General features: G+C 42.2%; 1 protein-coding gene across 9 annotated transcripts in view; it reads left to right on the forward strand.

The window, feature by feature from the left end:
• Positions 1-27527, forward strand: part of EHBP1 (EH domain binding protein 1) — a 558994-nt gene that overhangs the window by 221288 nt on the left and 310179 nt on the right. The window lies entirely within an intron of this gene.

The raw sequence follows: 27527 nt of genomic DNA on the forward strand, positions 1-27527 counted from the left end.
TGAAGAGATCAGCATAGTGGTTATCTATAGCCCAATAGGTGGTGGTGAGGTGGGGGCATCGGGCACCAGTGTGGGACCTGCGATGGCCGTTTTGCGTCCAACCGGATGCTTGGTCACAGATCCAGTGGGTAGAGAAAAGGGGCTTTGCACATCCCTTGTAAAACTTCACTTTTATTGTAGAAAAATAAAAACGGCATACATTACATCCAGTACAATGTTGAGAGAGGTACTAGGCTGGTGGGGAGGTCGACAGCTGTTTCGCGCCTCTATACACTCTGACGATGCGCCACAGTGTATAGAGGCGCGAAACAGCTGTCGACCTCCCCACCAGCCTAGTACCTCTCTCAACATTGTACTGGATGTAATGTATGCCGTTTTTATTTTTCTACAATAAAAGTGAAGTTTTACAAGGGATGTGCAAAGCCACTTTTCTCTACCCACTGGATCTGCTACCTGTATTTAGGCAATTTGCACTCCTGCAGTGATCTTTTTCAGCCTATCCTGTGCATGTTTTTCTTTGTTTCCTTATATCATCAGTATCGGACGCTTGGTCACGCTGCGTTCCACAGTGGATCTATTGTTAGATTGTTAGTCCCTCTAAGGGACAGTTAAGTGACAAGACAATATATACTCTGTACAGCACTGTAGAGGATGTCGGCGCTATATAAATACTAAATAATAATAATAATATTGGGCAGTGGTAATTCTGTAAAATATTTTACTAATGCTAAACCGAACCCTATTCTCACACAAACCTTCCCTCTACCAATGCCCAACTCCATTTCCATATTAACAGTGCTTGATAATTGTGTATGGATGGCTATACATTTTTTTATTTCACTTGAAACTTTTACTGATTCATAAATTCTTATTGACGGTTGTTTATAAATTATTTGGAATGTTTTCAGCTGATAACATACTACAATGGTTTGATGATGACTAGTTCAGGTATTCTCTGAGCACAACTTAAAGAGGAACTCCAGTGAAAATAATGTAGTAAAAAAAGTGCTTCATTTTTTACCATAATTATGTATAAATGATTTAGTCAGTGTTTGCTCATTGTAAAATCTTTCCTCTCCCAGATTAACATTCTGACATTTATTACATGGTGACATTGTTACTGTGGGCAGGTTATTTAGCTGTTTCTAGCTGCTCTGGCTGTTAGACAGCTAATAACAGCTATTTCCTGTCTCTGAACATTGTTACATTGTAGCTGTTTGCCAGCAGTACCGCGGTCTTCAGAGCCTCTTGTGGGAGGGGTTTCAGCACAAAATCAGTCACACAGCGCCCCCTGATGGTCTGTTTGTGAAAATCATTGTCTTTCTCATGTAAAATGGGGTATCAGCTACTGATTGGGAAAAAGTTCAATTCTTGGTTGGAGTTTCTCTTTAAGTACACTCTGGGGTACTCTCACCCTGTGCTGAGAACTTACAGCGTTACAAGATGGGGAGGGAAGAGCTTAAGGTGACATTTTGGGTTTTGAAGGTTCTGGAGTGAATCAATTACTACCGTATGAGGATTTTCAGAGATGGTTTGCTTGATGTGAAGTTGGGGAATGCATATAAATCATGTCAGGTTTCGCACAGTGCCAAATGGAATGCTAAAGAAGGGGACTGTTTCATGAGAAGATTGAATGGAGAGAGTGGAGTAGAGCAGGTCATGTGAGGAGTGGGGATTGAGCTTGAAGTGGCATATGGACATTAGCAAAGGAATGTATTGAAGGAACAGGTTTGGAAGGGCTTTGTACTTCTGAATTAGAAGTCTGAGCTGCATTCTCTGTGTAATTGGCAGTCAGAAGGACTGATGTGGAGCGGCAACACATAACAAGCAAGGAGGTGAAGAAGTCATAAAGCAGGAGACTATGGAGGCATTTGATCCAGCAGTCCAGTCACAATATGACGTTCACAGGCACTTACATTTCAATTGTATTTTGTAAGAGGAAATGACAGATCTGATGAATGTGATTGTGCACACAAAAAAGATATTGGGATACGCTAGGGCTTTATCACGTACCTCTACCACTGCCCCGAAGGGACTGAGGGAGCCAACTCCTGTCACCAAGACTTGAATAGAAAAAACTTACAGGAGATGTCTTCAAAAAGGAATACCAAAATGTTATTGAAAAACATCACCGGTGACCACATAAGAACCCCCTATCCCCCCCATAAAACCATACACGGCCGTGTATACTACAAGTCAGCTGACCTCATACGCTTGCATGCATACTATACCCAACCACACCATAAATGCACAACTTTTGACAAATAGGGTATTAACCCCAGTTTTCTTAGCAAACCTAATCACAATGTGTTGTCAATCAATATGATGGATTAGTGTAGGCATGATTCTTCCACGAACACCCTGCAGAGTGGCCGGCCAGGCAGGCAACGTGGAACGCTACCTGCTTCTACCTCTGCACTGCTTAACGTTCCACGTTGCCTGCCTGGCCGGCCACTCTGCAGGGTGTTTGATACAGCCCTCCTAGGACGGAACAGGAGGAAGTGCCAAGCCCAAGGTGTCCAGCCCTGGTGCCCAGCGGTGGTGAGAGCCCGACTGTGCAGTAATTTTCATTCCTTGAATCATCTTGTGATGTATATGGACTGGTTTTGGAGGGTGTGTATGTGGAACAGCAGTTACCCAGTTGCAATACTGGAGTCTGGATGCTACATATAAGTTTATCACCTGTGACAGTCTAGAAGCTGATACAATGCTTAACAAAAGGAGTGAACTGTTTCCAGGATATATGTGAACTGCATCATGTATGAGGCTTACAGGGACACGCACTGAAAAGTTTCTTTGGCTAGTATAGCCTTCCTATTGGAGTTGAAGCTGTTGGGAAGGGGTACTACTGTGATTGTGGTTGTGCCTATCAGGCTAAGAAGTGGAAGAATCATGCCTACACTGATCCATCATATTGATTGACAGCACATTATTAGCTTTGCTAAGAAAACTTGGGTTAATACCCCATTTGTCAAAAGTTGTGCATCTATGGTGAGGTTGGGTATAGTATGCATGCAAGCATATGAGGTCAGCTGACTTGTAGTATACACGGCTGTGTATGGTTTTATGGGGGGGATAGGGGGTTCTTATGTGGTCACCTGTGATGTTTTTCAATAAAATTTTGGTATTCCTTTTTGAAGACATCTCCTGTAAGTTTTTTTTCTATTAAATGTGTTTGTGCATCTGGTCTTCCCCTCACAGTAAACAACTGGTATCAAATCTTCTGTATGTATGTCAATTATGCTGCTTCTATACAGACATGCTGTGTTACCTTTTCACTGCTCTGAAGTTCTATTGGCTTCCCTGTGAAAGCAGCACTGCATAGCTGTCAGTCGGCACTGAGATGGGGATGATTTGCTCCCTATATGTAAAGCCAGCATTACCTCAGATGTACAGGATCCCTCCTCCCTGTGGAATGAATGTGTGATTGCGGTAAATCCAGGAGAGCTTTAATGGCAAAAAGGGAAGCAAAATAAATGTTTACTGCTTTGTGCAGACTTGTAAACTGATGAAGACAGAGAAAGGAAGAAGAATTCTAGTTTCCTTTTAATACTTGCCTTGGTTTACAGTTAGTTTTCATAAAACATTTCATAGTTGGTGCCAGTTTACACAGGCGATGGGTTGTTTAACCGCCAGGAGCCACTGTATCGCTCATTAAAGAGACTCTGTAACTAAAAAAAAACTCCCTCTCGGGGATACTTACCTCTGGAGGGGGAAGCCTCAGGGTCCCAATGAGGCTTCCCTCTTCTCTGAATCTTGGGGAAATCCAGTGCTGACCCCCCCCCCTTCCCCTGCAACTGGCAATATGAGATACCAACAGCTGGCCTTTTGAGCTGGCCCTTACGTGTTATATAGTTTCCTCTACTAAAGTTTGAACCACTGTCTGTATTACTGTGTACCCCGTGTTTTGTTCTTACTTTGTACGGCACCAGGGAATATTTTTGGCGCTTTATAAATCAATAATAATAAATCTCTCCATTTGACTCCTTTTGTCCCAGAAGATTACTGACATTTTCACGCAACACCGGGGGTGTTTGAGTATATATGTTCAATTGAAAGTCCTGTTGGTACGCTGCAGGCGAGCTGGTGACAATGACAAAGCTGAAGCAGCACAACCGTGAAGCTCTCTGGCGATCACTGCCAAACTTGCCACTTTAGGAAATGCTGTCAGAGGGACACTGCTAGACCCACTCACTCATTTTATGTCAGATGCAGAGGGACCATGATTGACATTCTTTTGCCATCTACACCATAGTTAGGCACACAAGTCAAACATCCCTTGGCATCTATCTGTGATGACAGGAAGGACAGCCTCATACAGGCCACCTGCAATATGTTCTCTGATGAGTAGGGGAACATCCTTCCAGCCCATTCAGCTGCCTACTCACAGTTCCCACATTGTACACTAAATGGGCAAGAAGCCTTTACATTTTCTCCACAGTAGCTACATAACGCCGGCTCGGTTACAAAAGATGAATTCTGCGACGCCAGCCCAGTGTAGTAGATGTGCCCTGGTAGCTGCAGATTGTATGCATGTAGTGTGGCACTGCCCTGGAATTAAACAATACTGATCTCTGATGCATCGGGAATTACAGAAAATATTACAGATAACTATTCCACTGAATTCGGAAGTGCTGTTGTTGGGTAACCCGAACAATGATCTACTTACTATTGACAAAATGGTTGCCTTTAGATCCATGATTGCATATGCCCGCAAAATTATAGCTTTAAAATGGAAATGCCCTACACTGAAAAAAGACTGGGTATTGTACGTCCACAAAGAGTCTTCTTGAAAAAGATTCACTAAGAGAAAATGTTTACAGGTTAAGGGTTGCTGGATAACCTTCTACAAACTAAAGTTACATGATTGAACGTTAAACCCATGATTATGATGAGAGATGGAGAGGTGCTCTGGGGGCGATGCAGGCAGACCAAGGACAGTTTAGTTTTTAGTTTTTGTTCAGTTGTGTTAAGTAGACAGAACTACTTACGCCCTACCATGGTCAGCCGCGGCCTGTGCCACCCACTGGATACTGCCTACGCGGGGCGTGAAATGTGTAATGTGGCATGTTGCTACACCTTTTGATGCTGCACTGTATTGTACTGTATTTCTACTGTATTAAAACTAATAAAAATATTCCTTCAGAAAAAAAAAGCCAGATGCACCAATATGGAGTGCAGATTTCCTTAAAGGCTTCGATGTAGTAAATTTCAACCCACAAAATGCGATCTTAATCGTTTTGCAGGATGCAACGCTTTGAGTGCACAAGCACAAATGGGTTAAAGGGAACCAGAGATGAACGTTTCACACAAAATAAACATATCAGTTTATAGCTTGAAAAGAATAAATGCTCTACCTGATAATTTCGCCGCTCTGGTGTGCCTTTTTTAGTGTTTTTTATCCATTATTGCTCCAGGAAAAATCAAATATGGCTGCCGGCTCATATCCCTTCTCCTTCCGGGTTAAATGAGTTGTTCTGGATGTGCTGTCTATGCTATATGAGACTAGGCTGCTATCTAGGCTATATTAGAAAGGCTCATCTATGTGCTTTCATTTTGGTATGATGTACTGTAAGAAGTGTCTCTCATAGGAATGAAACTGCAGTCAGTATCTAGTGCACACAGAGCACACAGGGATCATATTACAGCCACAGAGCTTCTCTCTCAGCAGTGCAGCCCCTCCCAGTCATCACAGCTCTCAGTATGCAAAGCAGGAAATCTAAGCCAGGAGAGGGGAAGGCTTGGGCTTGAAAAGACATCACAGAAGAGTGACTCAGCTATAATGATTCCAGGTCAAACCTCGACTGAATAGTCGGTGGATTCTTATCACAGTTGCTAATAGACTAATTAAGCAGATAACAATGAAACTAAAAGCAGGGTAGGTGTTTACTGTCATGTTCTCACTGATAAATGTAATAAAATACATGAGGGTGCTTTGTCTCTGGTTCTCTTTAAGGAGGAGGAACTTTACTGTTTATAATGTGATTCATAAAATTGCTTTTTTTCATTTATAAATGGGTTAGTCAATGTTTTCCTATTTTAAAATCTTTCCTCACCCTTATTTGCATTCTTAAATTTATCAGAGATGCTGTCATCTTTACTGCTGGCAGGACAAATGGCTGTGGAATGTTTTTTTGTTTCTCTCGGTGGAGTGACCAGGATAGTTACATGATTCCCAGAGTACATTAGGGCCCATATGCAATTAACATTTTTTCCTTTTCTCCTGAGTTTTCTCCTAAGTGATATTTTCAAACATGTCAATAAAATGCCTGTTAAATCGCCAGCAAGCAAAAAAATACTTACAATAGTTTTGATAATACTTTTCCACCCACATTTTTTATTGTAAAGTGCTGAAAAGTTATTCTAAAGAGAAGATGAATTATCTCCTAGGAGAAAACTCAGGAGAAAAAGTGAATTACATCTGGGCCTAGGAGAGAAGGCTGCAGGGCAACATAGCCTAAGCTAAAAAAAAATCACTGGGAGGAAGGGGTTACATACCAATAATGCAGCATTGAATAGATATTAGAAATGCTTGTGTCTGAAATTAGGATAAATAAGGTAAAAATGTGTATCGTGAATAACTAACTATGTTCTGTTATGTGTCACTTTAGTTCCCTTTTAAATTACTTTAAGCAAAAGATCAGCAGCACAGCCGACAATATGTTTAAAAGGAAATATATGGCAACCTCCATATCACTCTCACTACAGGGTCACTTCAAGTTGCCGCTGAACCTCCTCAGATCCAAGGGCAATGTTTTTAGGTGGGGCTGCTGGTTTCAGGTGATTCCCCTACCATGATGGGAAATCTGTCTCTTTAAATATTTGAATTGACTGCCTTAATTTTTTAGAAACCTTTAATCTTCCCCAAAGTGCACTCCTAGATTAGAAGTCACCCGTACCTCACTTTCCTGCAAAGCCTAGTTGACGGCACTAAAAATAGCTCCTGATGCAATACTAAAGAATTGGTCAGTACCCAAAAAGGGCAGTAACTTCTTGTTTATGGTTTGGAAATATCCGAATATGTAACTTTCTCATTGTCCATCATGCTATGTGTTTGTTTTTTTTCTGGGCTTTTGGCATGCCCACAGGAGAACTATTCTCCAACTGATTAGTCTAGTTATGTTACTTCATACATTGCAATCCAATAATATTTACATCTAGAGGATGACCGCTACCTGTCCCTCCAGGTAGTAAGTCACTTATAGGGTGCGGTTTGGTTGCGTTACAGATTTATTTGTACTTTTGCACAGATTTGGGTCTTGAATGTGGTGTCTGGGAAGCACCCTCAGTGGATGGCGGGGGGGGGGGGGAGGAGAAGGGGATGATATGTTGCATATTTGACCACAGTATTATTTTATCTCTTGCCTAATTTTCCCAGGGCTGGTTCTGATTCCCCTGGGCAAGCGTAGCCTGGGGGCCTCCCTGACTCGAGTCAAGTAAAAACCTCGCTGAAGATTTCGGCACGGCCATAGGCCTCGATGGCCATTACGGCTAAAGCAGCGCTCAGACTGTAATTTGGGCGGATTACTATAAAACACCGTATTTTGTCCGCCAGAAATAGCTGGAAGCTGAAGCTGAATTACGTCTTCCTCCACTGTCCACGGCGGCCTGGAGGGGGGATAGCAATTAACGCCTCCAGGACTTTTGCAGGAGCAGGGTGAGCTGTTCTCGGCTTTACCCTGCGTCCAAATTTCATGCCAGCTTAATTATATGTATGCTTCCTGACTACCCCATCCCTCCTTTAAATCTCCAACCGTGCTAAACTACGCAGCTCTCAGTACACTTGCCACCACTTCGACACATAATGACATTTTCAAACATTTACTAACTAATACAAAATATTGATAAAATCCTCAAAGATCTATTGAACGATTTCATTAGTAATGGGTTTTTATTTTATTCAGTGTTTAATTGGATCTAATGTCTGATCTATTAAAAAATGTTTCATAGTGTATGATTATCTTTACAGTTTATTTTTTTTGTTTTCATTGATAAATGTCTGTTTCACCAGCAGATGGCTCCTTTGGTCTGTGATGATAGATGCCTATGGCAACCATCTGCAGATTAGATGCAACATATTTGCTTTATCTTCTAAACACATTCTATAGGAAGAGCACTTGTGATGTATAGAATTATGCCCGCAAAACACAGGGGTGATAGAAACATTGCAGCTGGTGAGCAGTGAGGGATCTTTACCACAACCATATGCTATCGCATACATCCATAGGAACAATGTTTACCTGCTACATGTAGACACTATTGTTAAGGCCTGTACCCATCGCAATTTTTCTGACACGCAATTTTTTGAGTGACGAAACTGTAGTTTTCCCGATCTCGCTTGGTTACACCGACAGCAGGCATCTCATTGACGCTGGCGATCATTGACACCGGCACTTAGATCGGTGAATAGCAACTATCATCTTATTCACTGATCTCCAGACTAGCGGGCGGCAACGAGCATGTGCGTGGGAGCGAGCAGCGGCCGTCCACGGTAATAGACGTATATCTGCGCCGCTGTACGGGAAGTCCTGCGGGGCATAGATATACTGTCGAGAATGGCATACGTGGTTAAAGGATATATCTGAGGTAAACTCAAAATCCACTTACCTGGGGCTTCCTTCAGCCCCTAGCAGCCGCCCTGTGCCCTCGCCGCAGCTCCGCTCACTGCCAGTGTCTTCCGCTGAAGAAGCCGACCTCGCCAGGTCGGCTTTCGGGTAGGCTTCAAGTGCGCTCCACGGCACGGGTTACATGGTGTAGCCGATGCCATCAGGTCTGTACTGCGCAGACGCAGTAGTTATGCACCTGCGTGCAGTACAGACCTGATGACATCTGCTACACCACGTGACCCGCGCCGTGGAGCGCACATGAAGCCGACCTGGCGAGGTCAGCTTCTTCAGCGGAGGACGCCGGCAGTGAGCAGACCTGCAGCGAGGGCACAGGGCAGCTGCCAGGGGCTGGAGGAAGCCCCAGGTAAGTGGATTTTGATTTTTTCATTTACCTTGGACCACTCCTTTAAGCGTCTCTGAAGACTCCTGCGCAGAGTACCGCGATTGCTTGAAGTCTCATTTGCACCCGTCTTGTGCTGTCACGCATTCCTGCCGGCAGTTAGATGGATCGGGGAGCGCTCGTCTTTGTGGGACGTCGCTGTGCTCCATCTTCCTTTGCCGTGAGATGAGTGTTTAGCTTTTAGTGTCATTACAGATGACAAAATCCAGTATTTGTGCAGCAGTCATACAGTATGTTGTAGTAATCAATCATGGCTAATGAGTGAGCAACAGGCTTGCTCATCGACCCTTTAGTAATCACCCTCCTTTCCTACAAACAGACTTTTTAGCTATAGTCCAGCAGCATGCGTGTACAACATTCATTTCTGAAGCTTTCTTCTGGAACGATCATCAACAATCATTCAGTACTGCAGATATTGTTTATCTGTACATAACTTACCACTCATATTAATAAAACTTGTGACTTCAGGAAAAATATGACAGTCTCCATGTTTTTTTCCCACTCTGACTGTTTACACCCAGCTGTTAGCATTTATCCACACAGGAAGTACGCCTTAGAACTGACAGCCCATTTACAATCAATGTGACGTTTCCATGTAATTTAAGTTTTCATGCACTGGAAAAACTGACAGCAGGTTGTTTTTTATCCAGACATGTGCACGTATGTTCTTTTTATTGCATGGATCTTCTTCACGTACCAGCATGTGCCATATATGGGAACCTGCATGTAATAAAAACTTTCTCAGAAAAGCCCGGTTGAAAAGGGCCCTAAGTAGTTGCTGGTTTTCTGGCTTCTCTGCTTAGTGGTTTTCTGGCTTCTCTGCTAACATGAGGCTAGTGAAACCTAATGTCCAAATCTGCTGGTTCACTTGCTGTTGTGACAGTTGTGTTAACCTCTTGAGGACCGCAGTGTTAAACCCACCTAAAGACCAGGCCAATTTTCACTAATTTGAACACTGCAGCTTTAAGGCATAGCTGCAGGGTCGCACAATTCGGCACACAAGTGATTTCACCTTCAAACCCCCCCCCCCCCCCTTTCTCCCCACCAACAGAGCTTCCTGCTGGTGGGGTCTGATCCCCCCCACAGTGTTTATTTTTTTAACAAATATTTACATTATTTTTTCATTAATACATTTTGCTATTTTTCCTTTTTTTTTTTTTTTTTTTTCCTAAAACCCCTCCCTCCCCCCAGCCAGCCAATCCTGGCGATCGGCTGTCATAGGCTTCTGCCTATGACAGCCGATCGCTCTCTTGTGCCTCAGGGAGACAGCCGTGTCACACAGCTGTCCCCAGTATAGCGCTGCTGCAGATCGCAGCGCTGTACCATGTAATTAGACGCCAGTTACGCCGTCTAACAGTCTACCAAGCGGCGATCGCTGCTCGGAGACTGAAGGTGGGGCGGAGCTCCGCCTCTCAAACAGGAGATGCGTGCGCAGCCTGAGCGAGATCTCATGCAGTAGCTGGCCCCAGGACTAGACACCAATTGGCGTTAGGCGGTCCTGGGGCTGCTGCCGCAGTCACGCCCATTGGCGTGACGTGGTCGTTAGGTAGTTAAAGTGACAAGGAAACGGGAAAAAAACATTAAAATGAACTGTGTGTAATACAGATAATTCATAGAACATTTGGTAGCAAAAAAAATAGTCTCATATTTTTATTTTCAATTATATAGGTTTTTTAATTATAACATTGCATCGTGCTCTGATATTTGCAGTTTACAAACTATGCTCTGTATTTTAAACTATGAAACAGAGTAGGAAAGTTCAAAGGGTCATTAGCACTGCGGTACAACCTTAAACAAACAAGAAACAATGAGAGACAGGTTGAGATAAGCGCTTCAGAAAACAGCACTGTAGTCGACCAAGCTTGGTGGAGAGCTCAGAGAAGGCTCTTTTGCGTAGATAAAAAGTAAAGTTTCTTAACTCTTCCTGTACTGGAAACATGAGACTATTTTCTTTGCTACTAATGTTCTATTTCTTAGCTGTACTACATGTACCATACGATAAAGGAGAGGAGAGGGAGACAATCAGCGCGGCTTTTATTGCTATATAATCAAGAGTGCGGTGGAACACATGTAAACAATCAAAGACAGTGTATCTTCAAATTGTGGCATCAAAAATATTCATTCAACGTAAACATGCATGAACATACCATTGTCTGAGGTGGTGTGATGGCGGTGGGTGCTGGGCACAGATAGCCTTACAGCCGTTTCACACAAAGTCTGTGTTTCCACAGAGGCAGCCTCCCTAGAAGCGCAGACTTTGTGTGAAATGGCTGTAAGGCTATCTGTGCCCAGCACCCACCGTAACCCACCAATGTAACTACATATTGGCGCCCGGGACGGTATTTCCCCACCTGCGGACATGAGTGGTTGCCTTCATTGCAACCCTATTTTGTGAATATAATTTATACTGTTAATTGCTACACACCGATCCCCTAACCATATTGCACCAGATTGGGCTCCCGGATCTCTGTGGTTTTTCCTTCTGCTATCCTACAGGCCTCCAGCTTCTTACTCCCCTTGCCAGGCCTCCCCTCTCCCCCTGCCAGGCTTTCAGTCTTATCTCTCATCTTGCTCAGGCCTCCATCCTCACCTCTCCACTAGACAGGCCTCCCCTCTCTTTGTCAGGCCTCCAGCCTCACTTCTCCCCTTGTCAGGCCTCCAGCCTCACCTCTCCACTTGCCAACCCTTCAGCCTTGCCCCTCGACAGGCGGCCCAGGCATCCCCTTGCCAGGCCTCCGGCCTCTTCCCTTGACAAGCCTCCATCGTGTGTAACCCTTTGACCATTAGATAAAACAACCCTGTTTTTATATAAGCCATGCTCAGATGAGAAGGTAAAATAGCTTTTGTTTAAAGAAAAAGATGTACAAAGATCAGGTTCAAGGATTGGTAAACCGTAGAGTATAATTTATCCAGAACTCGACTAACAAGCAGCTGTCTCAACCAACCAGCACAAATTGCCGGCAGTACTCACAGTGGTGAAGACAAACTTCTTGGGATGTTTGTGGGCTCTGCAGTGCGGTGCTTATTTCTAACATTGAGTCTCAAACAACTAGAATGCACTCTTATCTGGCATCAGCTGATCCTAACCAAGACTCTACTGTATTCTCAAGATATTTATGAAGTATGAAGTATGAGAAACTATCTTTCAATCTGAAACTTTCGTCTGTAAATAAGATGGACACTTAAAGATGTGTCCAAAAGATGAATCCCTTTAAATCAGAATGTGATCAAAGAGCGATCAAATTCTTCCATTCGCTAGACATACATTTTTTGTAGATTTCAGCATGAAAAATTAAGGATCAGTATAGGTAATTATGTACACACTGGCCCTGTTACTACTGTGCATGTTGCAGAACTTTCACACTCGCCTGTCCTTGGATCCTATGGCGGTCTCTTATGTCGCTTTTGCGTCCTCTCATGCCATGCCTGGAAGCTGGCCGGAACAGCATAGACACTGCATTCCTCTTCTCGTGGTTGGGCATGCTCCTTGGGAAAGTGCATGCACCTTTGTGTACCGTGCACAGAAGGGAACTGGACCTAAGAACTGGCGCTGAATTTAAGCCTTGCCATTCAGCGCTTATTGCTGTTTCGTAAGCCTAAAAGCCCATACAGCCGTAGTGTGTATCCATGCCATGCCGCTGAATCGCAAATCGCTAGTGATTTTTAAATCGCTAGGGTTGCTACTTTATCATAAAAATCATGAGACGTATTTTCCACCATAGTGAGTCAATTTGCAAATCTCAATTCACTTTCTGGAGAAATTTTAAGAGGGATAATGCAGTGCAAATGAGCAATCGCATAACAAAATTCATGAAAAATCGCAATCTCTGGCATTTGTTATTGCAATTGCTAGTGGAAAAGGGTTCTTTGTCCTCTTAGTCAATCCATCAGTCTTGTCTACCAGTCCTGTAAATCCAGCCACATAAAGCAAAGTCAGTCCAGTTCTCTCCTCTCTTCACTGCAGGATTCACCCCCCCTGTTCTTACTAGTGGGGCAATCCCAGGGTTCGTGACCTGGGGGACACTAAACACCAAAGTAGTCACTCACCCGATAGGGGTGACTGCCCATCATCCTTTTGCGGGGTGCGCTGTATAGGACACGTGGTCACTCCACCCCCTGAGAGCGCCCACATCATCCACTGGTGCAGAGTGCAGAGTTCAGCAGGGCACTGACAGTACCGCCTTGAAATAACAGGGCTTTGAAATAATATAAATGTTAATTCAAAGGCTGCATACAGCGAGTTAGGATAATGCGATCCGTTACAAGTCAGAGATGGGAACAGGCCCAGAGAATTGTATGAGAGTTGACATGCAGAATTATTCTACCCAACTGATGTGTATGAATGCAACCTTACTGTTCTCACAGCCTGCGATGCAATCTTAGTATACTCTCTGTGTGTGTGTTGTTGAGTACTCGTGAGGATTTTTCACCTAGCGAAACTTTCTGTTCTCTGCATGTAGCCTGGAGGGTGGGTTTGGCTCCTGTGTGCTGATACCTGTTACAGTGACTATAGGTATGTGCAATCATTGTGCACCTATGCCTCATTCACGAGCTCTCGGCATGTTAAAAATCCTAAAAACTCTACCTAACAACCCCATTTTTTTAGTCTTTTAATCGTGTCATTTAATACTGCTCACTCTTCTTTTTGGCACGATAATTATGCACAGCAAGGAATATTCACATAGTCATAACAAAAGATTAGAATGCAATAAGCACGTACTTAGGACTCCTACTCAGCCGATCATATTAGCACAAACAGCTGAGGCCGGTTGTGGAAGCCTATCCCAGAAAGTGTGAGGCTGCGGCTTGTTTGTAAACACTGCCAACTGTTTATGGGTAATTAGCAGCTCCACAGTCTGTCCTCAGCCTTGCTGGGAAGATTTATTGCTGCAACACACAGGGTTGGTTTTTTTCATAGGGCTCATTTACATTATCATACATGGAGAGAACAAGTCGGATTATTGCTGCAGCGTGGAATAGAGTAACAAGTAGGCGAGAGTTGCCTTCAGGGTAATCAGTCTATGACTCAAGTATAAGGTAAATACAAGACTATCAGGTATGCATGTGTTTGCAGCACTTAGGTTCCTCTGTATATTTATGGCTGTCATGTTAGAACATAAGTTATAGCTTCCTAAGTACACCTTGGGATCAGATGTTTATATAGCTGTTTGTCCTGATTCTAGTCATTTTCTAATGAGTGCAGAGTTATGGTTTTTCTTCTTCTGTGAACAGTGTGCAATTATGGCTAAAAATCATGTTGGTGTGGAACGATTTCCTCTTCCTCCTGTTGCTGTTATTGCTGGTGATCCGTCAGAGCTTCCTTAATACTTCAGTCGTCACCCAGTGCCATCTATTCCCAGCAGCGACTTCCTCCTGTCATTAGCGGGGAGATGCATCCGCGCTGTACAGGTGGAGGATTGCCCGCTTTTGTTGTGTGCTGTGATTGTTTTGTTTTATAGCAGTACAGAGGAAAGAGGAAATCCATCATTCCAATAAAATGATAATACTCTGACTTTATTACGTAGTTTGTTTTCCTAGCATTTGTCAACATTGGCTTCTCTGCAAGATCAACTGGTAAGCAACTGTGTGGCAGTATGTTCATCAGGAGTGAGAAACGTTAAAGCGAACCTGTAGTGGGAGGGATATGGAGGGTGACACATGTATGTAATATGTATCCCCTGATGACGGCGGAAAGCCGAAACGAGTTGGCTCTTGGTCTTGTCTTACATGCACAGGCTACCGTGGTTACCATGGTTCCCCCACAGTGTCCGTCCATACTTTTAAAGATTAGCTGAATAATTGTTTCAGGTGTGTGATTTAGAGACTACTGCAGCCAATGATATTAGCAGGACAGCCAGGAAACTTCTATTGTGTAAAGGGAAATAAATATGTCAGCCTCCATATACCTCTTGCTTTAGGTTCCCTTAGGCTCACATACGCCATTTTAGATCAAATAAATTATGCCTTCCAAGTACTGATCGTTTACCGTCATGCACCGCTAGATATCCAATCAGATTTCAGCAGAAATTTGATTGTCAATTGGAATATGGACTCCTCTAATTTTGTATTGCTTGATTAGTGCCTACATTTAAAAAAAAAAAAAAAAAAAAAGGAGCGTTGGTCAAAAATCGATCAAGGGAACCCTGGCATTTAATATATATTTTATATTCCTATATATTGCCGTATATTCATTTATTTGTATATGGGAGGTTTTAGAAAGGTGTTTTACTCAATAGCAAAAATGAAACAAAGCCTCCACATGCATCGGTAGGAAAATATATACAAATCATCTTTATTAATTGTTTGAAAGATCAATATTAACACCACAAACAGAAGACAAAAAGAAATAACGAGAGGAATGGGGGTAGGCTGCAATAATACAGGCTTACGGATGAGTACGATATGATCTGTTGGCTCAACAAGATGTATATGTCAAATAGATATACATGATGTACAGCTAATGAGCTGTATGAAATTGATGCTCTCTGCATACCCTCCCAGTGTTGATCAGTGTTCTCACTTGAACCTCTTTAGTTATTTTTCTTTTTCAGGTGGAATAAACCATGTATTTCCATGTGCAGTCAGATGGTGGAGATATTCCAAAATCATGGCCTCTAAGTAACAGTCTTACCTCAAAAAATTACTCTTAAAGCGGATCCGAAATGAAAAACTAAGTATAACAAGTAACTTGTCTATATATCTTATCTAAAGTTTAGATAGTTCACACAGCAAATCTAGCTGCAAACAGCTTTAATAGAAAATGATTATTTCTTCCTGTGATACAATGACAGCAGCCATGTTGTTTGTAAACATTACACAGAGGCAGGCTTATCTGTATCTTGGGCACTCAGCCTGTGAAAACACCTAATCCCCCCTCCTCCCCTCTGCCTCTGAAATCAATGGCTAGTAACACCACCTCCTCCTGCCCAAACTGAGCTCCCATGAGCCCTTGCTACTGCCAAGGCTCTCTGAAAACCTGTGGGCGTGGTTTATTTAGTTTATAGGGAATTAGAGTATTAAAACAAAAAAGTATTTGGCTTGAGGAATGCCCTATAAACAATAGGAAAGGAACACAATTATGCAATGAGTAAAAGTTCACCTCAGATCCACTTTAAATCTCTATATTGAGGTAAGACTATGCCTTATTTCCATCATTGGTAGTTTGACACTCGCACTGGGGCCCCTTCTCCCACTCCACATGTTCTTGTGTGGCCTGCTCAGAGTCCATGACTACTGAAGATCTATAGATTAGAACCCAACAGTCGCCATTCAAGTCTAGGGCAGAATTGATAGAAAAGATTGATGATTGATTAACAGATTGATGCCTGTAATTAAAGCAAAAAGTAGTTCCAGGAAGTACTTACATGGGGAGGGGTTGATCCTTTGTCCATTTTCACATTTTGTTTTTTTGTGTTTTTGTTTTGTTTTTTTGCCTCTTGCTGATATATATCTTTCAAATGGCCAATGAATTTGCATTGGGAGGTTCCCAAATCCCACATGTGGTGTTTTAGTGTCGGCATTTACATGCCAGCATTCCCCAGATTGTCTAACAGAAATTGTGAGATGGGACTGAAAATTTGCTGCACCTACTGGTTGAAAGTAATGAAGGCTCCTGCTCATGGCAGCTAATTGGGTGTGTAGAAAGGTGTACATTTATGGGTAGTCTTTACTTCATCCAGACTACTGTTGCCGTGGTTTCAAGGAACCACAGTTTGTTTCCTGCCAATTATGTAAGTACTGGATGCAAATTGGACTATATAACATTACATATTAAAAATACTTGTGTAGCATCCATGGTTGTGGTAATATCACTTAATCACTTTATGCATAAAAATTTACCGGTTTTCTTCATCTGTAAACCTTGGCCTTATTTTAAAGGCATGACTTACATTTTACCATGTTTGGTGGCTGGATAGTGTAATGGTTAAGGACTCTGCCTCTGACACAGGAGACCTGGGTTCAATTCTTAGCTCTTCCTGTTCAGTAAGCCACCACCTATTCAGTGAAGAGACCTTGGGCAAGACTCCCTAACACTGCTGCTGCCTATAGAGTGCATCCTAGTGGCTGTGGCTCTGGGGCTTTGAGTCCGCCAGGAGAAATGTGCAGTATAAATGTTCTGTGTCTTGTATTTTAGTTTCTCGTATTACGGAAATAAAATTTTTGAAGAAACGTCTGTATGTTAAATCAAGATTTTTGTCAGATGTATTTGTGTAGCCGGCATTGGGTAAGTTACATAGTTACATAGTTATTTTGGTTGAAAAAAGACATACGTCCATCGAGTTCAACCAGTACAAAGTACAACTCCAGCCCGTCCCCCACGTACCCCTGTTGATCCAGAGGAAGGCGAAATAACCCCCACAAGGCATGGTCCAATTAGCCCCAAAAGGGAAAAATTCCTTCCTGACTCCAGATGGCAATCAGATAAAATCCCTGGATCAACATCATTAGGCATAACCTAGTAATTGTAGCCATGGATGTCTTTCAACGCAAGGAAAGCATCTAAGCCCCCTTTAAATGCAGGTATAGAGTTTGCCATAACGACTAAGTGCAGGGAGTCATTTTGTAGGGATCTGAGATGAGTCATTGACTTCCGCTTCATTCGGGTGTTTGGATCACATTTTCATAGTGTAAACTGGAGTATCTTTACATTGATCCTCTAAGTGCATTCTTCTCTAATTAAATAGACACCGTGAGACTGCACACATTAGATAGCAGCCGTTAATGTTTGTCACTGGGTATGTAGATCACCGTAGGAGAACTCAGAACACACACGACCTTATGTCGTCTGTATTTCTATTCCTGTGGCGGTGTTATCGGGGGAAATGTTGCATACGGCTGCCTAATGCCAGAATGCAGCAAGGTAAACAAAGTACTTGTGAGATAGTCCTGGCACCCTCGCTGCATGCTCTACAGGAACAGTTGTCATTTCTAGCAGTGTTCAGCACGGCTCTCACTATCTCTCCTCCATTTCTAGAATTCACAATGACCTTTGCATGAATAAAGTCAAATAGGATTAGGCTGGGAATTTTCTACAATGGGGAAAAAAGCAACAGATGCAGCCGACATTGAACGTGGATGGATTGTTGATTCACATTTGCTTAAACTGAGGGTCTGAAAGTCTTAGGGCAATGACACTTTCATTTCATGGAATTTTTAGGGGGAGTAAAGTGTGTGTGTGTGTGTGTGTGTGTGTATACATATATGTATATATGTGTGTATATATGTGTGTGTGTGTATGTATATATGTATATATGTGTGTATGTATATATATATATATATATATATATATATATATATATACATATATATATATATATATATATACATATTATAATAATTTCTTTTTTTTTCTTATTTATTTTAAGAAATGTTGCTGTCACTTACACACTTACAATAGGTACCGGTAGTTAGAATCTGACAGATCTGACAAGTTTTGCATTAGTCCAGCTCCTTGTAGGGATTCTCAGGGTTTTCTTTATTTTCAAAAGCACTTACTGTATGGCAGTTGCTCAGTCCAACTGCCAAAATAGTGTGCAGTGAGTAAGGGCCCATTGCCACTGTTCCAAGCCATGTCACGTGACTACAAACACTTCCTCCTTCAACCTGGAAGGTTGTAGTCATGACGCAGCTTGGAATGCAGCGTGAGAGGTGCTGTGGGATGGATGAAAGAAGACTTATGCTGGATAAGTTCAACTCCCCCTCCCCCGACCCCTTGCCCACCCGCTCAGCTGCATTAATTAAGAGGATGAAATACGAATTAGTCATATGGATTTCTTCCGAATACAATCCGGAGAGCATCACTACTAATCTGTATATTTTTGTGATGTGGGAGGAATCTGGAGGAAACCCACACAGACATGGGGGCACAAACAAACTCCATGCAGATAGTGCCCTGGCTGGGGTTCAAACAGGGGACCCAGCGATGCAAGGCGAGAGGGCTAACCACTACACCACCGCGCTGCCAATAATAAGTTTGAGTTATCTTATAGAGCTGGCTGAGCAGTTGGGCAATTAAAGTAGTTATTGGTTTCCTACATAAATACACAGTTTATCACCACAATTACATATTTTACTTTGTAATGTAGTATTTGTGCTTATAATGGCAGGAGACAAGCTGGTGAACATTCTGTTACCCCCTATTTCATGATATATGTGTGGTTTATTGTAATGCATGTTAAAATATGCCTTGATAACCATCTTAGACTTTGAGCTGACACCCTTGAAGACAAACATGTATCTATTCATACCGAGTGTGCAGCATGACTCGTAACCACCTATAGCATTACTGCTTCTGACTCCTCCTGGCACACATCCAGAAGAAGCTAGAACTGCTGCCTCCAGCTTTTAATGTGCCACTCCCATTGCTATTAGTTCACTTGGTTATGAAATCTTGACAGGTGCCGTCATCATAGTGTGAAAAGGTGAAGGATGAATAATGAGACTGCATAATGGATTAATGAAGTATATGCATGATCGCAACTATACAGGACAGTCACAGGCCTTAAAGAGTAACTGTCAGGCTGCAGAAACTAATTTAAACCTCTAGTCTCCTGTGTTAAACAGTTTAGAAGGAAGCCAAAAAGACATTACTGAAGATAAAGATCTATCTTACCTTTGATGTATGCTTATCAGCAAAGCTTAGAGCTAAGCTGGACGCAAGCCGCATAACATACTGCAAAGCATTCTGGGGCCCTCCCCTCGGCTGCTAAGGAGAAGACGGGATCAAGTTTCAGCAGCTTCTAAAACTCAGTCCAGCCACAGCACAGATAAATCTCCGGGCAGCGTACACTGCAGGAGTCCGCTATTGTTCCTAGCCACATGGCTCATTAATATTCACTGCAAACTAGTGTTATTCAGTATGAGCTGTTCTGTGATCAGAAGCAGGCAGGACATGACGACACATTTGGCTTCACAAACATGGAACCTGCCATGAGCTGTCAGGAGCATCATTCTCTGCATATACTATATACAAATTCTGTGAAATCCAAACGTGGACAGTGAAATGCATATGTAATGTAAGTACAGCCAATATTTAGCTACTGATATATGTGTTTATTTTCTCTGAGACCCTATACCTAACAGCTCCTCTTTAAAGGGAAGGTTCAAGCAAAATAAAAAAAATGAGTTTCACTTACCGGGGGCTTCTACCAGCCCCATGCAGCCATCCTGTGCCCTCGTAGTCACTCACTGCTGCTCCAGTCCCCCGCTGGCAGCTTCCTGACCTCGGAGGTCGGCGGGACGCATTGCGTACATTTTTACGCATTCCCGCTAGTGCAGGAACATTAACACATACATTTTTACGCGTTACTGGTTCAATGCGTAAATTTTTACGCATTGAACCAGTAATGCGTAAAAATGTATGTGTTAATGTTCCTGCACTAGCGGGAATGCGTAAAAATGTACGCAGTGCGTCCCGCCGACCTCCAAGGTTGGCAAGCTGCCGGCGGGGGACTGGAGCAGCAGTGAGTGGCTAAGAGGGCACAGGATGGCTGCATGGGGCTGGTAGAAGCCCCCGGTAAGTGAAACTCTTTTTTTTTTTTATTTTGCTTGGACATTCCCTTTAAGTAAAGCTCTGGAGAGTGCCCGCGTGTGTTCTCGTTACTGCCTGTTAGTACACTGATCAGTGAATGGGAACACCATTTCCATTCGCTGATCAAAGTGCTTGTAATCAATGATCACCTTCTGTAATGAAAAGTCGGTAGTCATTGACAAAGTTAAAGTAAAACATACACACACCATGTCCTTTCTTACTGTTCACAGTACACTGGAGGAATAAAAGGGGGGATGGGGGGGGGGGGGGGGGAGACTCTCAAATGAAAAAAATCATAAAATCACCCATTAATTCACCCATTAACACTCCACTCTCCCATAGTTACCAAAATGAATAAATGTATTTTACAAAATAAGGGCTTGGAATTAGTGACGGACACAAAACTAGTAGTAGTAGTATCTGAATAACACCAGAAACAAGCATGCAGCGTATCTTGTCAGATCTGACAATAATGTCAAACACTTGATCTGCTGCATGCTTGTTCACACACATTGTCTGCGCCGCTCCCCCGCCCACCGCCTGACATCACGCGCGCACCGCTCTGACGTAAAGTTCGGAGTCATTAGCTCTGCTTTTGTTTTACAGCTTAAAATAGAAAGGATTCTAAATTGCAACTGTGAAAGGGCTTTATGTGCAGCTTGCACGCAGGGAAACGCAGATTCAGGCTCATTGGAAATGGGCCCAAAGTCTGATGCAATGTTATAAATAAAGCTATATCATTGAAAATAAAAATACTTTTTTTTCTCTTTGCTACTAATGTTTTAGCAATTATCCGTACTACACATACAATTCATTAGATCATAAGTTTATTTTCACTACAGATTTGCTCTAAATGGGATTTTTCTTTTTTAACTAACAATAAAGGATATTACTTTTTTTAACCTACTTTTGTATGTTCATTTGCTAGGTGTTAAAAAGACATTTTCTAAAATAGCTTTAATTTTTCAAATTCCTAAAATTTATTTTAAGAAAACTCAGAAGAGAAGTTAATTGAATTAGGGCCTTTAACCTATTGCCGACCGCGTCCCGCCGATGGGCGTAAAGTCCTTGGGGCTCGCTTTGCAGGAGATCTCACGCTGATGTGCGTGCATCGCCGCTAGGTAGGCGGAGCTCCGTCTTCAAGCGGCGGTCGACGCTCGGAGACTAATTACCTTGTACAGCTCTGCGATCCACAGCAGCGCTGTACTGGGGACAGCTGTGTGACACAGCTGTCTCCCTAGGAGACCTGACAGTGAACAGCCTATGACAGCTGATCACACCGATTGGCTAGGGAGGGAGGGGGAATGTATTAAAAATTAAATACATAAATATTTATAAACAAACATCCGGGGGGGCGATCTGACCCCACCAACAGAAAGCTCTGTTGGTGCGGAGAAAAGCGGGGGGGGGGGGGGGGAATCACTTGTGTGCTGAGTTGTGTGGCCCTGCAGCAAGGCCTTAAAGTTGCAGTGGCCTATTTATAAAAAATGTCCTGGTCTTTAGGGGGGTTTAAAACTGTGGTCCTCAAGAGGTTAAAGCTCATTGGTTCTTTCTTTTATTGTTAATAGTTTATTTGCCTTCCTTTAAATAATCTGGGGTTTCTGGAGGTATATTTAATTTATTTTTCTTTTTGTGGTGGTTTTTTTTTAGGGGGGGGGGGGGGGGTTTGTCTCTGTACTTTAAACTACTTAAATACTGAAGTCAGATTTTAAGCATACAGTATATTGACTCATGCTTTATTTTATAACGAACAAGGCTATAAAGAAAATGACATATAAAATTGCGAAAGGAAGAGTTGTGCAAAAATATATTCTTAGCAAACCATTAAACTTAACTAATAATAATAATATCACCTGTCCGCCGACACGTGTCCCTGGGTCCGTGCTGTCATTTCTTCTGGCATCCTTCGTGTCCTCTTCACTTCTTTTCCCTTTCTGTGGCAAGCCAAAGTTCAAACAGTAGAGGGCGCTCTACTATTTGAACTTCGGCTTGACAGTAAGTGAAGAGGACATGAAGAAGGCCATCATAAAGAAATGACAGTACGGACCAGAAACTCATGCGGGCGGATAGGTGATTGTATTGCTGCTGCTATGCTGCGTCGGTCGTCGCCAAATCGAATGTCGCTAGTGACGAGCACCCAACCCGCCGGCAAAATTTTCCGTATGGAACGATCTACTGAATTGACCAATGTCAGGTGGATATTGTTCGATTAGTCAACGTTGGCATTAATGATTTCACATCAGATTTGATCACAGCGATCGAATTTCACATTTCAGAAATGCTTGGTCACCAGCATATGCTTAGTATTTACCAAAGTGCTGGCAATGTGTACAAGGATGATAAGTAATGTGGGGACATTTTTCAAACAGGTAGAGGGAAAATTCTTTCTTATTTCCAGATTTAGGCTTCAATTCATCAAGCATTACCGCATTCGGTAATGCTGAAAACAGCTGACTTAACGAAGCACTTTAGAAAATGTTAATTCATCAAAGCTGTTACCGAATGAGAAGCTGAAATGACACAGCAATGAGATAAATTACCGACATGTGCTCAACAAATGTTAATTCATCAAGGTTCCCACATTCGCTAACACATTCGGTGTTTATCTCAAGCTCTCCCCTGTCGTTACAGGCTTCGAAAGCCTTCTGTGTGAATGTTTTCATGATTAGCAGGAGCAGGCAGCCAATAGAAACAGCCCCTGTTCTCCTGCAAGTGCCGCTGAAAGGTCACACAGGCTTCTCCACACAAGCTTTCAGACCCCCCAAGCAGTGAGCAGAGAGAACGGGTCAAAATATATCCCCAGATTCCCTTCGGTGGTTTAACCCTTTCAGGCCCTGTTTGATAATGCAAAGATGCAAGTGGTGAAATCACCAAGCATGGCATTTGTAATGTCTCCAGGAAGTTCATCTACGTTGTGGCAAATAAGACTGATGGACAGATTCAGAGCAGCAGAGGCAGTATAAATAACAGTAAATATAACACACCTTTACATCTAAAGGGATGTCTGGATGCCTTCTATTGTTATCAGCTTGTAACAACACAGAGACATTCCAAGCTGCTCTGCACCACTCTGCCGTTATCTAACAGCCTTTGATGAACTGAAGCCGTAATACTTCGGTAACTTAACGAACCTCTACCGCACATGGGAAAATATTGATGAATTAGCACAGTGAAGTGTAAAATACCGAATGCGGTATTTTAAGGACTGGGGTTTTGTTATCGAACACCCTTTGATGAATTGAAGTTCTAGGGTCTAAAAGCCATGCAATTTTTTCATAGGCTTTTAGACCCTAAAAACCTGGAAAAAACATACCGCAGAGAGATCTGCAGCAGCTCCTGCATATAAATCACTCAGGCATGAGATTACCGCTCTGAGCCGCGGATTTCTCAAGCCTGACTCGGGATTACCGCAAAGGAGGTTAAAGCAGACCTAAACTCAGAACTGCCTCTGGGCCTTTTTCCACTACACAGCTGAATCGCAAATCGCTAGTGATTTTTAAATCGCCAGGGTTTGTTACCTTATCATAGAAATCATGAGAAGTATTTTCCACTATAGTGGTTCAATTTGGAAATCGCAATCGCTTTCTGGATGCAATGCAAATGAAAAATGGCAATCACATAACACAATGAATTAAAAATCGCAATCGGTGGCGTTTGTGATTGCGATTGCTAGTGGATAAGGGCCCTCTCTGCTCTAAAAAAAAAAAATAAACAGCATAATATCTTTCAAAGATGAACATTTCTTTGGTACAACGCCTACAGTAATCCTGCAGTGTTTACTTACTGGAATTACTGGGAGCACAGAAGGGGTTAACCACCAGTGTTTACATATTAGCACAGAACAATGTCACATTCTGGCTCAATTCAGACAGAGCTGACAGCTCTGAATTTCGGTGGCCATACACTTATAGATGGCCACTAGATCAACCATCAGATAAATCCCTCTCTGTTCTAATTTTTTAAATGTTTTCATTGTCTGAATATTTGTTTTTATAAGCCTGGTGAGTATTACTTACTACATCACAGATTGCACATCCAGATTACTGTTGTATTTACAGTTTATTTTTTATTTCTGCTTTAGTAATGGGTATGTGTAGTACAAAGAGTGAGAAATGTCTTGTTAAGAACTCGTTCTCTATTGCTTAATGAAATGTTCAAACATCTCTTAGCTTGGTGTAATGCCAGACTGAGGCGGGTGGTATTTGTGCTTAATCTGGCTGTACTTGGTGTTCTGTTTGTACTCCCCGTACAGGTAAATTATGGAGGCACATGGTAATTATTGCAAGTCATTACATTTCAGTAGACATTACAATGGCCATTCACAGTCTGATACAAGCAAGCAGTGCTACAAGAACTACTGCGCTTGATCAGATAGGTCCAAAATTATTGGTCCATAAGGCATAAAACAAAGATGACAATCCAAGTTGCATCATTGTACTGAATATAAAAAGTATCTCTTACCTCCCATGAATGCTAAAAAAAGCAAAACTTTTTGTTTTAAGCCTAAAGGTGGCCATGTGAATATTTTTCCATCAATATTTGGCCAATCCAATCATTTGATCGAATTTGCGAGAAATCGATGCTATAAACTATTCCCGATCGATTGATTTTCGACTGAAATCAATCCGGAGGAAAGCCTGGCGGTGGAGAGACGTTTTGCAATATGGATCAGTAACAGAATTTTGACTTGGTAGGAAGGTTTACATTCATCTCTCCTCTGTAATGTAGGTGTGTTTAATCATCAGAATCTGGTATTTATTGTATTTCGTGTCCATATTTCCTACTTAACGATAATGTGTGTGTGTGTGTGTATGTATGTATATATATATATATATATATATATAATTTTATTTTATTTATTTATTTATTTATTTTTTATTTATTTTTTTTCCATTATACTGTGTTTACTACTGTTGCTCAGACCATACCCATGAAGAGGGAGAGCCCATCTGACGCTGTCACAGAAAAGCAAATTACTGGGTTGCTTTCACAACATGAAGCCATACATCCCCATACACATACAACTTTATATCAACTAGAGGAAAATTACATCTATGTGAAAACAAAACGGACAGTATATAATAATGATGCCGCCTCTTGTCTAAACTGTGTGATGTTTGTATTGTTTATATGTAAGATGCGCTCATCTTTTTTTACTTTTATGTCACCGAGTATACATGACATTGTCAACCCTTGTTTGTCTAGTTCTAGTTTCATTCATTCTAAGAGGGACATCTACGCTCCTTGCCTTGACAGTGCTGCATACGTCAATTTCCTGTACTGTTCCCCCTATTCAAATTACGTAGTGGTGAAATTGGGTGGCACATTTAAGGTGGCCATACATCAGAAGATTAAGGGGCAGATTCCACCAAGAGACAAATTTTATCTCTAATCGAATCTGATTAAAGATAAATTTGTCTCTTGGTCAATTCTGCTCATACACTACAGGCCGATTCCTGTCCGATTTCAGCATGAAATCCTCAGGGAATCGGCTGAGCCCGCCGCTGCCCCAAAAATGTATAAATGTATGTAGTGTGTGCATTTATACATTATCTGTCCTGTAGCAGCTTCCGCACGGTGTCCATCCATCTAGCTCGTTAACAACGCTAGCGGCGCATAGCGTCTGACGTCAGACGCTATGGGCCACCGGCATGTATGCGGAACCTGGCGAGATCGACGGAAACCATGTAGAGGCGGACACCGGACAGGTAATGTATAAATGCACACACTACATACATTTATGCATTGCAGCGGGGGTTTCGTCGCTCGTTCGCAATCGGCCGCCGTACTGCTGCGCACCCGACATCTTGCAGCATGCGCGATCGACCCGTGCGGCGAATTTCTGTCCTGAAATTGGTTGCTTTGTCGGTTGGGCATGCACTTGGCAGCACCAATTTTCATCCAATTGGATTATAATAATCGAATTGGATGGTCGATTGGTTGGTTGGTCGGTTGATGTATGGCCTCCTTTAGTTTGCCACGTCCTAAATATGCAATGTTGCTTGTATGCCCCTTATAGTACTGTCTAATGCTCAACCAAAGTCCTTACAGAAAATCCGTACCCCATTATGGTTTATGTCTTTATAGGTCATCAGTTTTTCTCAAACCTTTTAACTCCTTTCCTGAGGATAAATGTTTGATAGTGAACTATTATTCCTGGTAGGGGAGGAGCATTGCAGGGTTTCACTTGCGGGGAAAGGCACATCCTGATAGGTGTTGTCACAAACCTGCTGAGGCATGCGCCATCTATTAGCTTAATTGATATGTAACTTTTATATGTGTTTTAATGCTTTACACAAATGTTATTTTAATGTTCTATCTAAATAAGGCTTTTTTCTTGTTTATGGTTAAATGACATTTTTCAATTAAAAATAATACAAAGACAACATGGCACATTTTGAAAGGAAGATAATTTATTTATTTTTAAATAGAGACTCATTTTGCATTTTAATACCAGCTGTGTGGTTGACAAAACTGGGATGGTCATGTCTATCTCTGGGTTACATCACCTCTTCTCCCAACAACACTGTGTACATATTTGGGTCCAGAGAAAATGAATAGCCATAGTTTTGAAAATTAATTAAAGTGGACCTGAACACAGAACTTCCTCTCTGGTGTAAAAGATATGCAGCAGTATAATAACCCTTAAAGAAAAACATTTATTTGTTATAGCTGAGACAAATCCTACAATAAATCTGCAGTGTTTCTACTTCGTGTTCTCATGGAAGCAGACATGGGGTTAACATCCTGTGCTTTCAAATGAGATTTCTGCTGTGGCAGTCAGCTGACACAGCCGAGAGATCAAATTACAACTTGTGATTTATCACATATGAGGGAGAATTAGACAGGCTAAACTCTTTAAATACATACAGGGTATATTTCTCATTGTTTTCCTTTTGTCCTGTGCAAGAGTTCAGGTCCACATTAAGGTTACTTGATTTTATTGTTTGGTCGACCGTTTAATTTGATCATTGTAACGGATTGGCAGAGA

Source organism: Hyperolius riggenbachi, chromosome 4 (genome assembly GCF_040937935.1).
Source record: "Hyperolius riggenbachi isolate aHypRig1 chromosome 4, aHypRig1.pri, whole genome shotgun sequence".
Taxonomy (NCBI): domain Eukaryota; kingdom Metazoa; phylum Chordata; class Amphibia; order Anura; family Hyperoliidae; genus Hyperolius; species Hyperolius riggenbachi.